The following is a 14076-nucleotide window of genomic DNA, read 5'->3' as shown; positions in this document are numbered from 1 at the left end:
ACCAGAGGAATAGGAGGAGAAGAGTTTCTTCAAAGAGCATAGATGGTTCAGTGTAACTAGGTTTGCATCACATAAAAACCTGATAGGAAAAGGTAACTTTATCCTTAAAGATCTTTAACACCTAGGGTTTCTAATACATCATCAATACATGTCAGGTGACATAGTGCCCAACCCTTTAACACTGGGTCATCACTCCACAAGGAAATGTCACTCTCTCCAAAAGCAGCAGAGTTGCTGTAGCACTGTGTCCTCTGGTAGCTTCAATTGATGCTATTTTCAGCCCTGTCTTCTTGGAGTGAAGGTACTGAGGCACCGACACTTTAGGATTAATAATTAGATGAGAGGATGTTTTTAGAAGTAAAGTAGGAGGCATGATGAGGGGGTGGTACGCGGTGAAATGTGTGTGAGGAAGGAGAGCAGCAGAGGTTGAGAAAGAAAGAGCGATTTCAGAGAGAGTTTTCTATTGGAGATTTGCCTGGGTTTTCCATCTTCTCTCCGAGGGCATTTGTCTTCATTTGCAACCTCTGGCAGTCGCCTCATTGTTAGCCACCTTGAACAGAGCAGTTCCACATGATCGGTGGTCAGTCTGTGCGGTGATCTGACCAGCTCGAGATGGATTGCAAACACAGCCAAGTGCTGTCATTCAGTGAACATATTTCAGCTGCACAGATGCAGCCACAAAGTGGGATATGAGTCAATAGGACGCTTGACCATTGATCTCAGCTGCTGGAGCTACTAAATAGAATATATCAATACCTGATTGCCGGCGCCGTGGCTCAATAGGCTAATCCTCCACCTTGCGGCGCCGGCACACCGGGTTCTAGTCCCGGTTGGGGCGCCGGATTCTGTCCCAGTTGCCCCTCTTCCAGGCCAGCTCTCTGCTATGGCCAGGGAGTGCAGTGGAGGATGGCCCAGGTGCTTGGGCCCTGCACCCCATGGGAGACCAGGAAAAGCACCTGGATCCTGGCTCCTGCCATCAGATCAGTGCGGTGCGCCGGCTGCAGCGGCGGCCATTGGAGGGTGAACCAACGGCAAAGGAAGACCTTTCTCTCCCTGTCTCTCTCACTGTCCACTCTGCCTGTCAAAAAAAAAAAAAAAAAAAAAGAATATATCAATACTTGAAAGATTGGGATATGCTCTGAGTTTGCTGCAGGCTCTGCAAGTTTGGTGTCCATGTAAAAAGTTGCACACAGAACAAAAGTATGGTGCACTTAAAAATATGTAAAACAAAGGACAGCTGTCTGGCTGGCAGTTAAGTCACTGGGTAAGACACGCATCCCCCATCGGTGTGCCTGGGTTTAAGTCTCAGGTCTGCTGCTAACTCTAAGTTCTTGCTAATGTGCACCCTGGGAGGCAGCAGTAATGGCTCAAGGAATTGGGCTCCTGCCACCCACATGGGAGGAGACCTGGGTTGTGTTACTGGCTTGTAGCTTTGGCCCTGCCTAGCCAAAGACCTTTGTAAGCACTGGGTGAGAGAACTAGCAGATGGAACCTCTGTCTCTCAAAGGAAAACAAGACAACAACAACAACAAACCCACAAAATAAATAACTAAACAAACAAAGCTACATAAAACAATCCAATGCAAAATCTTAGGCACAGGTCTTTAAAGTTAAGAACACATAAATCACTGTTAAACTGTTAATATTTTTTCTTTGCCATGTTTATTATAGTAAAATGCAAGCAAACAAATAGACAAATGAAGGACCTCACTGTTCTCTTGCTCGCAGACAAGATCAACTACATTTGCAGGCATTAAACGTTCATGGAATATATATATGAAAACTTTGTAGACTCTCACTGTGCTTTATGGGAGTTAACTATATCCATAGAATGACTTCTCCACTTTATTTGGACATATCACTTTCATGGCATTCTGTACCTCGTACAGACTTCACAAACATGGTACCTACAGGTACCAGGTAGGCAAGACAGTGAAGTGAAGCTGTGGAGTACAAGCGTCCTCCAGGAAGCATCACTGTAAGAGAGACAACAGGGAGAAGAGGGGACTGTAGTGAAGTGAAGAGGTGGCATTTGCTGTTACTGAGCTCCAGCCCAGACAGTGTAAGTTGCCTTTACATTTAGGGTAGAACAAATTTTATGAATTTTTAAAAAGATTTTATTTATTTATTTGAGAGGTAGAGTTACAGAGAGTGAAAGAGAGAGAGAGAGAGAGACGGAGAGAAAGGTCTTCTGTCTGCTGGTTCACTCCCCAAATGGCCGCAATGGCTGGAGCTGCGCTGATCCGAAGCTAGGAGCCAGGAGCCTCTTTCCTGTCTCCCATGTGGGTGCAGGGCCCAAGCACTTGGACCATCCTCCACTGCTATCCCAGGCCACAGCAGAGAACTGGATTGGAAGAGGAGCAGCCAGGACTAGAACCGGTGTCCATATGGGATGCTGGTGCCATAGGCGGAGGATCAACCTACTGTGCCACAGCTCTGGCCCGAATTTTATGAATTTTAAATATTGGCTTAATAAATGTGGGACATGATTGTCCTGCCTATTTTTATATTCTGATCAGGTCCCAAACCTGAGGCCCATCCAGCCACAGTAACTGATGTGCACCAAGGGCTCTCAGATGCTCATGACAAAGCTGCCTTCTGCTCTGAGAATACATATGTGCAGACAAGAAATCATCCCCCATGAGAAAGGAGATTGCAAGTGCATTTTCACTTCCTTCATCAGAGTCAAGCCTCTGACCCTGGCATTGACGGATTGTTACTCTCTGACTGCATTCCGAACATGTTCGACATGAGAACAAGAAAAACCGTCCACGCCCATTTGTCATAAGCAATTTCACTCACCCAAGGATGCAGGGGAAAATGTACACTCATTACTAACCTTAGCTCTGCTTAAAATTCTTAGTAGCCATTAAAGTTCTAGTTGCTGCATTTTCACAGGCACTGTTTCAAGGAGAAATAATTTATAGGTGAATTCAAAGAAAGGCATGTTTAAAGAACAATACAACTAAGTATAAATTAAAAAAATCCATGTTGTGCACAAGAGAGTTTTGCACATGGGGCTTTAGGATCAGGAAGGGTTTTGTGAACTAAAGGAGCTTTGAACCATGTTTTAAGTGGGTTGAGCAACTCATTTAGAGTGATGGAATGAGCATTTCAAAATGATGTGATGGCAAGCACAAAGACCAAGCTCCAACAAAGTGGAGCCTGCGATGAACAAAATATCTTTTGCATTTTAAATAAAATTTTTTTTAAAAACATATCATGAAAAATTACATTCATATCACAGAACATAAAGGAAGAAAAATAAGAAATAACCCTTTACATTATATTTAGCATTTCTGTCCTACACAGCCATAATTCAGAATAAGAACCTGGAGGCGATGCAGAATTCTGAATCCCGATAATATTTGGCATATTGTACTTACCAAGGCAGACCCATAGGCACAGGCGGTGGACTGTAGGAAAATTTTCCACGACAATTCAAACAAAGTAGAGACGCTCCGATTACTCAGAAAATATAGTTTACACACTTTATTCCCTCAAGCATTTTGTTTAATCAAAATTGAAAGAACCTCCCATAAACACAGTACAGTTGTTCAAATTTTAGGTTATTTAGAAATCAATATCTCTTAAAAACTTTCAAGAATCTAACAATTGATTCTGTTTTTTTTTCCCACTGCCAAGGGCCATTTGAATGTTTACAACATCATTTGCGGGCCACACAAAATTATCAACTTAAGAATTAACCTGCCGTAGAATTACTGAATTTCAAGTCCTTCCTGAGTTTGCCTTGGCAGGCCCAGACCAAATGATTTCATGTGACGGGTAAGGCTGTTCCCCCACCCCCACCCCCAAGTATAGCATTTGCTTCTTCCCCATAAACTAGATCTAGCACTGTTTGCAATTCATGCTTAAAAGAGGATTCTCTGCAACTTTTTTCCCCAGCAAATTCGTTGATGCAAGTACTGTTTTTCAGGGGCTTTGGAGATTTCTGTCCAGCTGTCCCTTACTGAATTAGCATCACCAAGGTCCCTGGGGAGATGCCTGTGACTTTGAAGGTTTTTATTGCCAGCTTCCAAGGTTTTTCTCAGTTCTGCATGTGTTACAGGGCTGTGAATCCTAACCAAATCAATCTTCCCTAGCAGCAGCTAGGGTCTCCACTCTGTTTAGGGTCCAATTTTTAAATGGAATTTGGTGGGTGTGTAAGGCCAAGAAAAAGTCTTGTCTCAGATCAGCCACCCAATCTCCACAGTTTATCTACAACATCAGATTCTTGAGGACAGAGATGGAGGTCACTGCATTTGAAGCACAATTTAGAAAGGCTTTTACAAGGGGCTGGCATTGTGGGGCAGTGGGTTAAGCTGCCAGCTGTGGCCTGCTACATCAGGATCAGATATGAGTGCCTTTTTTTTTTTTTTTTTGACAGGCAGATTTAGACAGTGAGAGAGAAACAGGGAGAAAGGTCTTCTTTCTGTTGGTTCACCCCCCAAGTGGCCACCACGGCCAGCGCTGCACCAATCCGAAGCCAGGAACCAGGTGCTTCTCCCATGCGGGTGCAGGGCACAAGGACTTGGGCCATCCTCCACTGCCTTCCTGAGCCACAGCAGAGAGCTGGACTGGAAGAGGAGCAACCGGGACAGAACTGGCGCCCCAACCGGGACTAGAACCCAAGGTGCTGGCGCCGCAGGTGGAGGATTAGCCTACTGAGCCACAGTGCCGGCTATATGAGTGCCTTTTTGAGTCCTGGCTGCTCCACTTCTGATCCAGCTCCCTGCTGATGCACCTAGGAAAGTAGCAGATGATGGCCCAAGTACTTGGTCCCCTGCCATCCATGTGGAAGACCTTGATGGAGTTCCAGGCTCCTGGCCCATTCCTAGCCATTGTGGTCATTTGGGGAGTGAACCAACGGATGGGAGATCTCTCTCTCTGTCTCTCCTCTCTATTTTCCCACCTCTCCCTTTCAAATAAATAAATAAATAAATATTAAAGAAAAGGAAAGGCTTTAAAATGTTGACTCTCAATTTTGCACCTGCGCTGGGAGGAGACTCAGTGGGGAAGTAGAAAGAGGAGTGCTAGAGTCCATCGCAGCTCCAACCATGACCTGGGGCAAATTATTAACTTCCTTAGGATCCATCTACAACTATCTGATTTCCTTGTAAATAAAAGTGTAAATTAAGCAGTGGTTTCCAAGTCTGGCTACATGATTGCTAAATTCCACCTTCAGATCTGGATTCCGATTAGGATTCAAGAAGTAATTGCGTTTAACCTTCCAGCCAAGGGTCAGTTATTTCTGCCCAGTGATAATAATTTGGGCTCCCAATTAGACGATGAGCTTCAAAATAAAGCTGACAATCTAATTACAGACACGAAAAAACTAGAAAGCCATTGCTGTGTTGCCAACTTCAATGTGCCCAGTTAAAAAGTGTGAAAAATTTTCTCACTGGCATTCAAGACTGGAAGTAATTTAAATTGTAAGAGTACATGTATTTTCCCCATGAAATTTAATAAACGTCTTTTCAGTTTCAATGCATCCTCTAAACATTTATATTATTCCAAACTTGACTCTTTTGTAAAAATAAACAAGTTAGATGATCACAAATCTAAATACTCCCATGTGGAAAAGGAAGATGAAGGGAGGCCTCTCATCTTTGATAAAAAAGCAAATGTCCATATTTGATTGTACTCCAAATGAACTCATTCAAGCAGCTGAGTCAAATTTAGCTGGCATTGCTTTCTGGTTAGAGGTATCCCCATACATAAGAGGGTCTCCATATCGTAATATTGTGTTATTCTACAGGAAAGGTATCAAGAGCTGAAAGAAGTCCACCAAGAAAGTTCTCAGAAACACAAGTAAAATTTTTTCTTCTCTAACATGATCTCTTCAAAATAACTACTAGGCTACCACCAAACACAATGAACTGCACATGAACAGATGTAAATATTTTACTGAGTGGGGAGTTTGGCTTAGCTGTTAAGACATGGTTTGGGACACCTACATCCCTTATCCTAGTGCCTGCACTGGAGTCCTAGCTCCACTTCCAATTCCAGCTTCCTGCTAATGCACACACTAGAAGAAAGCAGGTGATAATTCAAGTACTTACGTCCCTGCCACCTATGTGGGAGACCTGAATTGAGTCTCTGGCTCTTAACATTTGCCTTGCCCAGCCCTGGCTGTTGTAAGCATTTGAAAAACAAACCATTGGGAGATCTCTGTTTCTCTGCTTTTTATATAAAATAAATGAGTAAAAATTTAAAAATAAAGATTTAGCCAGGATGATGGATGTGTCACAAAGCAAGGAAAATGAGAAAACATGGCAGATGCTGCCCTTCCTTCTGGGAGGATGGCTACAGCTGCTTTAGTTTATCTTCCAGAGCTGCCAGTGCTTCACACGGGGTGCTCGTGAGAGGAGGTGCACTGAAGAGACTGGAAGCTTTTGCTCAATGTATCACAACCAGCTGACCACTCTTGCCCCTGGGTGACAATGATTGTAGCTGTGTTCTGACTGTAGCTCACAAAATAATCATGCAGCAATGCGGTGTGTCCCATAATTGCAGTAGTTCAATCATCACATTCAATTGAATCAAGGCCCAACCAGTAGATTGTCTCAAAAGAAATAAAAAGCTGGCCGGAAATGACAGATTTACGATGTTATGGCCAATCTGGCTAGGTTTTCTGAAAGCAGCAGTAGTAGGAAATGAAATCCTAGATATAAAATAAGTAACAACTCAAAAGGAAAAAAATCAAATAAATGAATAGAACAGTGGTTACCACAAGTGTGTGCAGTGGGGGGAGGACACATGGGTACAGGGAGGAGTTGGGTAGGTTAAAGTATACGAAATAGCAGATCTGTAGGGTGAACAAGTCTAAAGATCTAATGTACCACATTATAAAGGTTATAATAGCATGCTGTATTAAGGATTTTTGCTAAATGAATGGATTATGGCTGGTTTTTTTCAGGTAGAGAAGAGTGAAAGAATGGGGGACTACAGGAATGATAGCTATATTAACTTTTTCCCATAGTAAAGATTTTGTTGTATATGTATCTCATAACATGTTGTACACCTTAAATATACACATTAATGAAAAATAATTAACAATTTGAGTAAGGTTGCAGTCTAAATAGAAACTCTAGTGCAATTTTCTTCCTCCAAATTGACGCCGAATTTTTTCTTTTCTAAATGATTTTTAAAAAAAAAAAAGAAATTTACTTTATTTATTTGAAAGACAAAGTTACAGAGACAGAGGGAGGGAGGGAGAGAGAGAGAGAGAGAGAGAGAATCAGAGAGAGAAAGAGAAAGAGAGAGAGAGAGATCGAGAGATCTTCCATCTGCTGGTTTATTCCCCAAATGGCTGCAACTACCCAGGCTGGGCCAGGCCAAAGCCTGAAGCTTGGAGCTTCTTCCAGATCTCCCATGCACGTGCAGGGGTCCAAGCACTTGGGCATCTTCTGCCACTTTCCTAGGCGCATTAGCAGGGAGCTGGATGGGAATTGGAACAGCCAGGACACAAATTGGCACCCATACAGGATGTTGGCATTGCAGGTGGCGACTCAACCCATAATGCCACAATGATGAGCTCATCTTTTCTAAATGATTCTTAAACAGATTTCAGAGACCTCCCCTCATTCATTGCTTTCTCCTGGATTGGGATCCCTTCCCGCACCAGCTGCCTTTCATAAACTAGCTCAAGTTCCATCTCCCCCTTAATCCCTTCCAGATAAATTAAGTCCCCAAGGTCTTGCTCTCTGATTTTATAGCCAGCGTCTTGCCTTTCTCAATAAGGCGATTTTGCTACTTACAATATTGCACAAAGGTGAGTACATCATACCTCTTTGTCACCTTTTGGCATTTTGCAAACTGGAAGCATCCCTTCTTTGTATCACTTCGAGCAAGAGCTTCTGGACTTTTTGGAACATGATGTAAGAGACACATTCCACATATCAGTCCAGTATACACATACATATAAACAAACATTGAAGAGCTCCATGCATAATACTAATTCATACTTTTTGGCTGTTTCCCCAATCTATTTTATTTTCATGAGTAAAACTGCTGATCAGACCACCTAGACTGACTTCGCAGTGCTTGGGACCTATAATTTGAAAAGTGCCATTCTAGAAGGGTACTTATTGATTATTTCCTGATCTCTTGTGACTATTTTTCCTATGGAAAAAATAATTTAAAAATTATATGTGGCCTCCAGGCTCTCCTTAGCCCATGTTTCTGATTTACTTGTTTGCCCACTCAAGTGTTCAGACTCTCACACATTTGCTTTGGGAGTCATCTGGGGCAATTAAGTGCTTGGAATACACATATTTTCCATCCCTTTTCCCTGATGTCCATGTCATAAAACAAGATTTCCTGAATTTCTAGAAAACTTAAATCGCCATTCTTTATTTTCCCATATGCCAAAATAAGTGTTAGACATTTCACGGATGAAGGCATTGAGGCACAGAGAATTATGATTTTTCTCCTCTTTAAGCAGGCTATTGGAAATGAAGATAACCATGGTTTGTAGGGATGTGAAAGATGGATATTCGAGGAATCTGAACCACACAGCCTCAGGATAGATGTGTCTACCTCACTTCTGCACGTCAAAGGGTCTGCTGGCCAGTTGAGGTAGCAGCTCTGGACTTGAGCTTGTGGGCACATTTGCCTCCCTCTCCATCCTCCAACCACCTCCATCTACTTGTTTTCCTGGGACTCCGCATATTTCGGTCCTGGTATCTGAAATGCCTTTTCGTGTCTCCTTCTCCTTCCTCTTATCCATCAGGGCACCGAGAAACTTTCCACGTCCTTGCCACCTCTGCAATCTGGCTTCCTCAGCACTCTGTCACAGCATTTAGCTAGCTGTTTCTATCCATCTCCTTCTAAAATATGTAGGCTGAGACTGTGCTGTTCAATCTTCCATTCCACAATCCAGGACCACATCTGGTTCAGGATAAATGCGCTTGGATGTTGAATGCATGAATGAACAAGTGAATGAGTGAATAAATGCATAAAAGAGGAGAAGCAGCTGCCACTGACAGAGCCTGCGTGTGAGCTGGGATGAGATTGTGTCCTCACTGTCTGAGGCTGGTACTTGATGCTTTTGTGATTCTGTGACCAATATTTTAGTGTTTCCCTGGCGGCTGCAGATTTGGTGACTGGAGAGTCACACAGGGAAGCATTGCTAAATCTAAATGCGTTTCTCTTAAGAGTATAAGAAGCATAATCGAGAAAATGTTGCAGGAACAAATACTGAAGCGCATCCAGCGAGTCTTTTGCAGTAATTAAAACACTCAAGTTTCAAAAGAGCCTGGTGGAATCCACCTCCCCTCCACTTGAGTCCAATCTGATTCATACAGTGCTTTTCTCCTCCACTTCCCCTGGGGCTGAGGCTCTTGTCATTTCTTCCCTAAGCATTTTCACAGAAGTCTAGTTAGTGATCGGATGAAGCCTCACCACACCACAACACAGCATACATGGCGCTCCATGGGCTCCTCTGCTCTGTTTCCAAAATAAATTCCAATCATATAGCATCTAGACTCACAAAAGCAAGGATTACATGTTTGTCTGTTTACCAATCAACCACCTAGTGCCCCACTAAAACACACACAAAGGTAAAACAATGTTCTTTGTGGCTCTATTTCAAAAGAACAGTCTCTAATGCAAACTCCTGCTATTTGGGGATAGCAACAGAGAAGATTTTCTTCTTTGTGCTATGACTCATGTATCTTTAGTCCCACAATTGTTTCTCAGGGCAGCCAATGGTGAGCACAATGGAAAAGAAAGACTAGTTTCTAACTGGGAAATAAGCACATTCGGGAGAAGTACACTCAAAGCATTATCAAAGTAAAATATGCATCAGCACCAACAAGAGCAAACAAAAACCCACGCAAGAGATGTGTAAATATTTCATGAAGCTAAGCCTTCATCAACTCCCTCTCTGAATCTTGCTGTGTTGTAAACACTTCAGCTTCTTCTAGTCCCACCATGACCCAGATTCCTTGCAAAAATAAAATAAAAACATGGACCAGCGAATCTTTAGCAGATGTATTGTAAAAAATATTTAAGTGGAGCAGATCCAAGTTCTGCTTGAACAGGAGAGAGAAGGAAGATGCCTTAATAAAAGCTGGCTGCTGCTTGGGTGACCACTCAGAGCCTCAGAGCCGTGTCTCTCGCCTCCCCCATCAAGCCCTCCCTCCCCTCCTCCCTCCTCAGTTGCCTTCTGGACAGTCACATCACCTTCACCTTGAACTGCTTACACCCGAAGCAGAGATTCCCCCAACCCAGGCCCCTCCAGGAGGCCCCTGAAGCCTGATCTGGATTCCCTGCCTCCCCACCACCTCAAATGCACTTCCCAGTGTGGGTCAAGGAGTCCTCCTTTTACCGCCTCTCCCAATGTCCATTGTTGCGTCTGAAATTTTGCCTACATCTTTGCCATCTGCCAGGGTGGTGTGAAGATCCACTTCTTACCTTTCTAAAACCCATCTCCACAGAACCACTCCTCGACCCCGGGCTCTATGCTGATTTAATGTCGCTCCAAAGTTCACCTCTAGACACCAAACAGGTCTCTGCAATGATTTCCCTGTAGCAACCTCTGCCCGCCCTTCCTCTGGCTACCTCGGGAAGAACTGTACATGGAACTGTGTCTATGTGTGTCCATAAACACGCACGCATATAAATGCATATCTATTATATCGTCCACAGGGTTTTGACCTTACAGGGAATAAGCATGGGGAAATGAGAAAAATCACACACACACACACACACACACACACACCCCTCCATTCGTCTATTCTCCCAGTTTGTGGACCCGACTGATTATAAATCCCTTCGCCAAAGAGCAGCAGGCTTCTTCCCCTTTTACCTTTACAGCCGGAGCGTCAGGGAGCAATGACCTTGCAGAGAAATCCATCACCTGCGAGCAAGTCCACCCCTCCTGGAGCGCAGGATGGGATGGGGACGCGAGCAACAGGCAAAGGATCCCCTGGCAAAACCGTGGGACCAAATCCCTCCCCATTGGCTCGGCGCACCCAGCCACGCTCGAGTCCCCGGGGCCGGCCGCGGGGCGGAGGTGGCGCGGGGGGCGTCTCCTCGCGCGGCCTCAGGTCGCCTACCTGCTCCCGCCCGCCTCTCGCCGGCGCCGCGGGGCCACCGCCTGCGCTGTGGCGGGGGCTTCCCGTCGCATCTCCCTGGCGCCAGCTCTCTGGGCGCCGCACCGCGGGCTCCGTAGGGCCGCGACCTGCGGTCCTGCTCAGGCGAGCAAGCTCTGGGAGATCAGCAACTGAAATTACTATGCAAAGAGCGGAGGCGGCGCGCGCCAGCGGGGCGGGGACGCGGCTGCCCCTTGCGCGCCGCTGCAGCCGCCGCCGCCGGGCGCTGGGCCAAATTGGAGGTGGGAGTTCACGTGTCCAGCGGCTCATCCGTCAGGCCCGGGCGGCGCCCATTTGTCCAGCGCTGCCCAGGCAGAGCCCTGGTACAGGGGGCTTGGGCTGGGCAGGCGGCGGCCCCGGCGGTAGCCGCTAGGGGACGCCGAGCCCCGCCCCTACGGAGCCCCCTCCCCCGCCTTCCCGGTCCCGGGAGGAAAGTGCGCCAGGTGGGACTGGCCAGGGTTCTGGCAGGTCTTGGTTCTGCTGCGAGGAGAGCAGCCAAGTCAAGGAGGGGCTTAAGGAAGGGCTGGGGAGCCAGAGCGACTCAGCCTGAATGCCTGCCCTTGCTCCCTCCCTCAGATCACCAGACTGCAAGGCCAAGTCTGATTCCAGCCCGTGGCTTCTAATGCAGCCACGTGCAGGGGCGAGCTGAAAAGAAGGAGCCCAACAAGCCGATGTTTCCCGTGGGGTGCGTACCCTGAGATGGCATTGCTGACAGCATGCCTGTCCTTTCGCAGCCCACAGTCCACCCCCACGGGCGTGAATGGCTTTGGAAATGGTTCCTGCTGAGAAGTGGTGAATGGACGTGTAGTAAGGTTAGCACTGGTGGGTGGTGCAAAATATACCATAACAAGAACTATTATTAACAGTATTTGTTGGCAGACACTATGCAAAATGCCTTTCTTGCAGCCTAATTGTCACAACAGCCCATGGAGGAGTTGCACTGAGAGGTGGTGGGTGTGGGTTGCATCCAGACATAGTGGACAGGGAAGCTTAAATGATTTAGACACATCGCTTGAGGCAGTCCTTTAGGAATCTGCATAGCTGGGATTCAAACCCCTCCAAACTCCGTCTTCTCAGCCAGGGCACAGGATTCTCCCGGGGAACTCAAATGCTAACTGTGAGTCTGTAGGACTGGGGTGGGCCTGAGTACATGCATTTCTTAAAAGTTCCCTGGTAAGGCCCATGCTGTTGGCCAAAACTCCACACTCTCCAAGCCACTAGCTCAGGGGTTTTAAATGTTTCTTCTTCGTTTGTCAGCTCCAGTGACTGCGTTAGGAAGGATGCTAAGGCTGTGTCTTGGCTCTTGTGCTGAAAGTGCTGCAAATTCCGTTAGCCATGTGCATTTTGGTTGATGACAGGAAGGTTGTGACAAGGGGCCTGGGTGGCCTTCCTAGCACTAGGCAACTTCTAGAGCATCTTTATGGTTGTGGGTGTGGTTATGGTGTGATATTTACAGCATCGGAGTGCTGAGAAGTACTTTGATTCCAGTCCTTCATCTCATAAAGAAAACTTTAAGCCACAATTTTACAGTTGATGCATATTTAGTGTGGAACACTTTGCAAAGTGCTCACGTGAATAATTCTATCCCTCTGCATCACAATGCTGCAAGGCAGGCACAATTTCACTGTACAGGGAAAGAAACTGAAGCAGAATGGTTTTCCTGAGATTATACAATTCCTACGCCTGGAGTTGGAGCTAGATGCTGCCAGTTATCTACTTCAGGGCTGTTTTGCTACCACAGCATTGTATTAATTTCTTGTGGCTGCTATAACAAATTGCTGGGAACCCCAAGATATTCTTTTTCACTTGTGAAAGTCAGAAGTCTGAAAATAGATATTTTAAGACTGAAGTAAAAGAGCAAGCCAGGGCTGTGCATCCCATCTGAAAGCTCTTCGGGGAAAATCTTCTTGCTTGTTTGGTCCAGCTTCTGGAGGCTTCTTGCACTCCTTGGCTTGTGAACACATCACCCCCATCTCTGCTTCTACTTATCATTGGTCTCCTGACTCTGATTCTGACCCTTCATCTTTCTTAGAAGGGCTCTTGTGATTACATTAGGCTTACCTACATCATCCAGAGTCACCTCCCCATCTCAGTATTCTGAAGATAATCGCATCTGCCGAGTTCCGTTTGCCATGTAAGGTAACATTTTCATAGGTCCTAGGGATTCAGCATTGGAGAGCCATAATTCTGCCAATTGAAACCATGCTTGATGTTTATTCTACAGTTCCTGTCATTCTTCATTTGTCCTTTTCTTCTGCTTGATTTCTATACTTGATCTTGGCCAAAAGGCAGAGAAGCGATCTGTTTGATTTCTCAGATGATGGGAAGTCTGCCAACTAGAAAGATTTGTATGAAGTCATACAAGAGATGATAATAACAAATGAGTAGAGGCAAGGTATACCCCTAGGTGATGAAAGGACACACTGGGTGATGGATGTGAAAAACACGTTAAACCATTGGAGTGGCTGCTGGTCTGATTGACACTGAGGTGATACTTAAGGGAAATCCCATGCACAATTTAAGACTATCATTTACAATACAGAAATTTTCAAAATTCTGCTGCTCAACAGTAGAAAGTCCCATAATAAATAAGGAGATTAAAAACTCACGCAACATTGAGTATACACCAAATTCCAAACAGAATGACAGTTTTCAGAGTGATAATAAACATTACACCAGTATATCAAACACAAATAATAAATATTATTGATGACCTTTAGGGTCAGGGCATTCCTAGAAAGACTCTCATCTAAACAAGTTTATCAGTTCACTGGGGAGAGAGAATTAATGAAAAAATAAATCATAAAGGATTTAAACCAAAGAAACAATGGAAGGACATAAGATAGTGTGTGATTATTTGCCAAGTGAATTAGATGAATGAAAAACTTTATTTGGAAGTTAGATTTATACAAGAGAGTGGAGGCAAAACTGGAAAGGTAGGTTGGAAGGCTGTGTGTGTGTATCTTAAATGTTGAGC

General features: G+C 45.1%; 1 protein-coding gene across 4 annotated transcripts in view; it reads right to left on the bottom strand.

Annotated features, from left to right (window-relative positions):
• GPRIN3 (GPRIN family member 3) overlaps positions 1–11482 on the bottom strand; it is an 81849-nt gene extending 70367 nt beyond the window's left edge. Inside the window, exons 1-2 of one of the 4 annotated variants that reach the window (XM_051819568.3) lie at positions 11064–11482; positions 2840–2901 (exon numbers count right to left, since the gene is read on the bottom strand). The gene's annotated coding sequence lies outside the window, so the exon portion shown is untranslated. Of the gene's footprint in view, positions 1–2839; positions 2902–10813; positions 11041–11063 lie in introns of those variants that run through there. The other 3 variants (XM_089302631.1, XM_008267607.5, XM_017347408.4) reach the window with 3 other exon arrangements.
• Positions 11483–14076: the final 2594 nt, after the last annotated feature.

Source organism: Oryctolagus cuniculus, chromosome 8 (assembly GCF_051225735.1).
Source record: "Oryctolagus cuniculus isolate XC-2025 breed Fujian yellow rabbit chromosome 8, ASM5122573v1, whole genome shotgun sequence".
In the NCBI taxonomy this organism is placed as follows: Eukaryota; Metazoa; Chordata; class Mammalia; order Lagomorpha; family Leporidae; genus Oryctolagus; species Oryctolagus cuniculus.
Note: the sequence above shows the minus strand (reverse complement) of the source record. Positions and strands in the feature narration are given on the sequence as shown.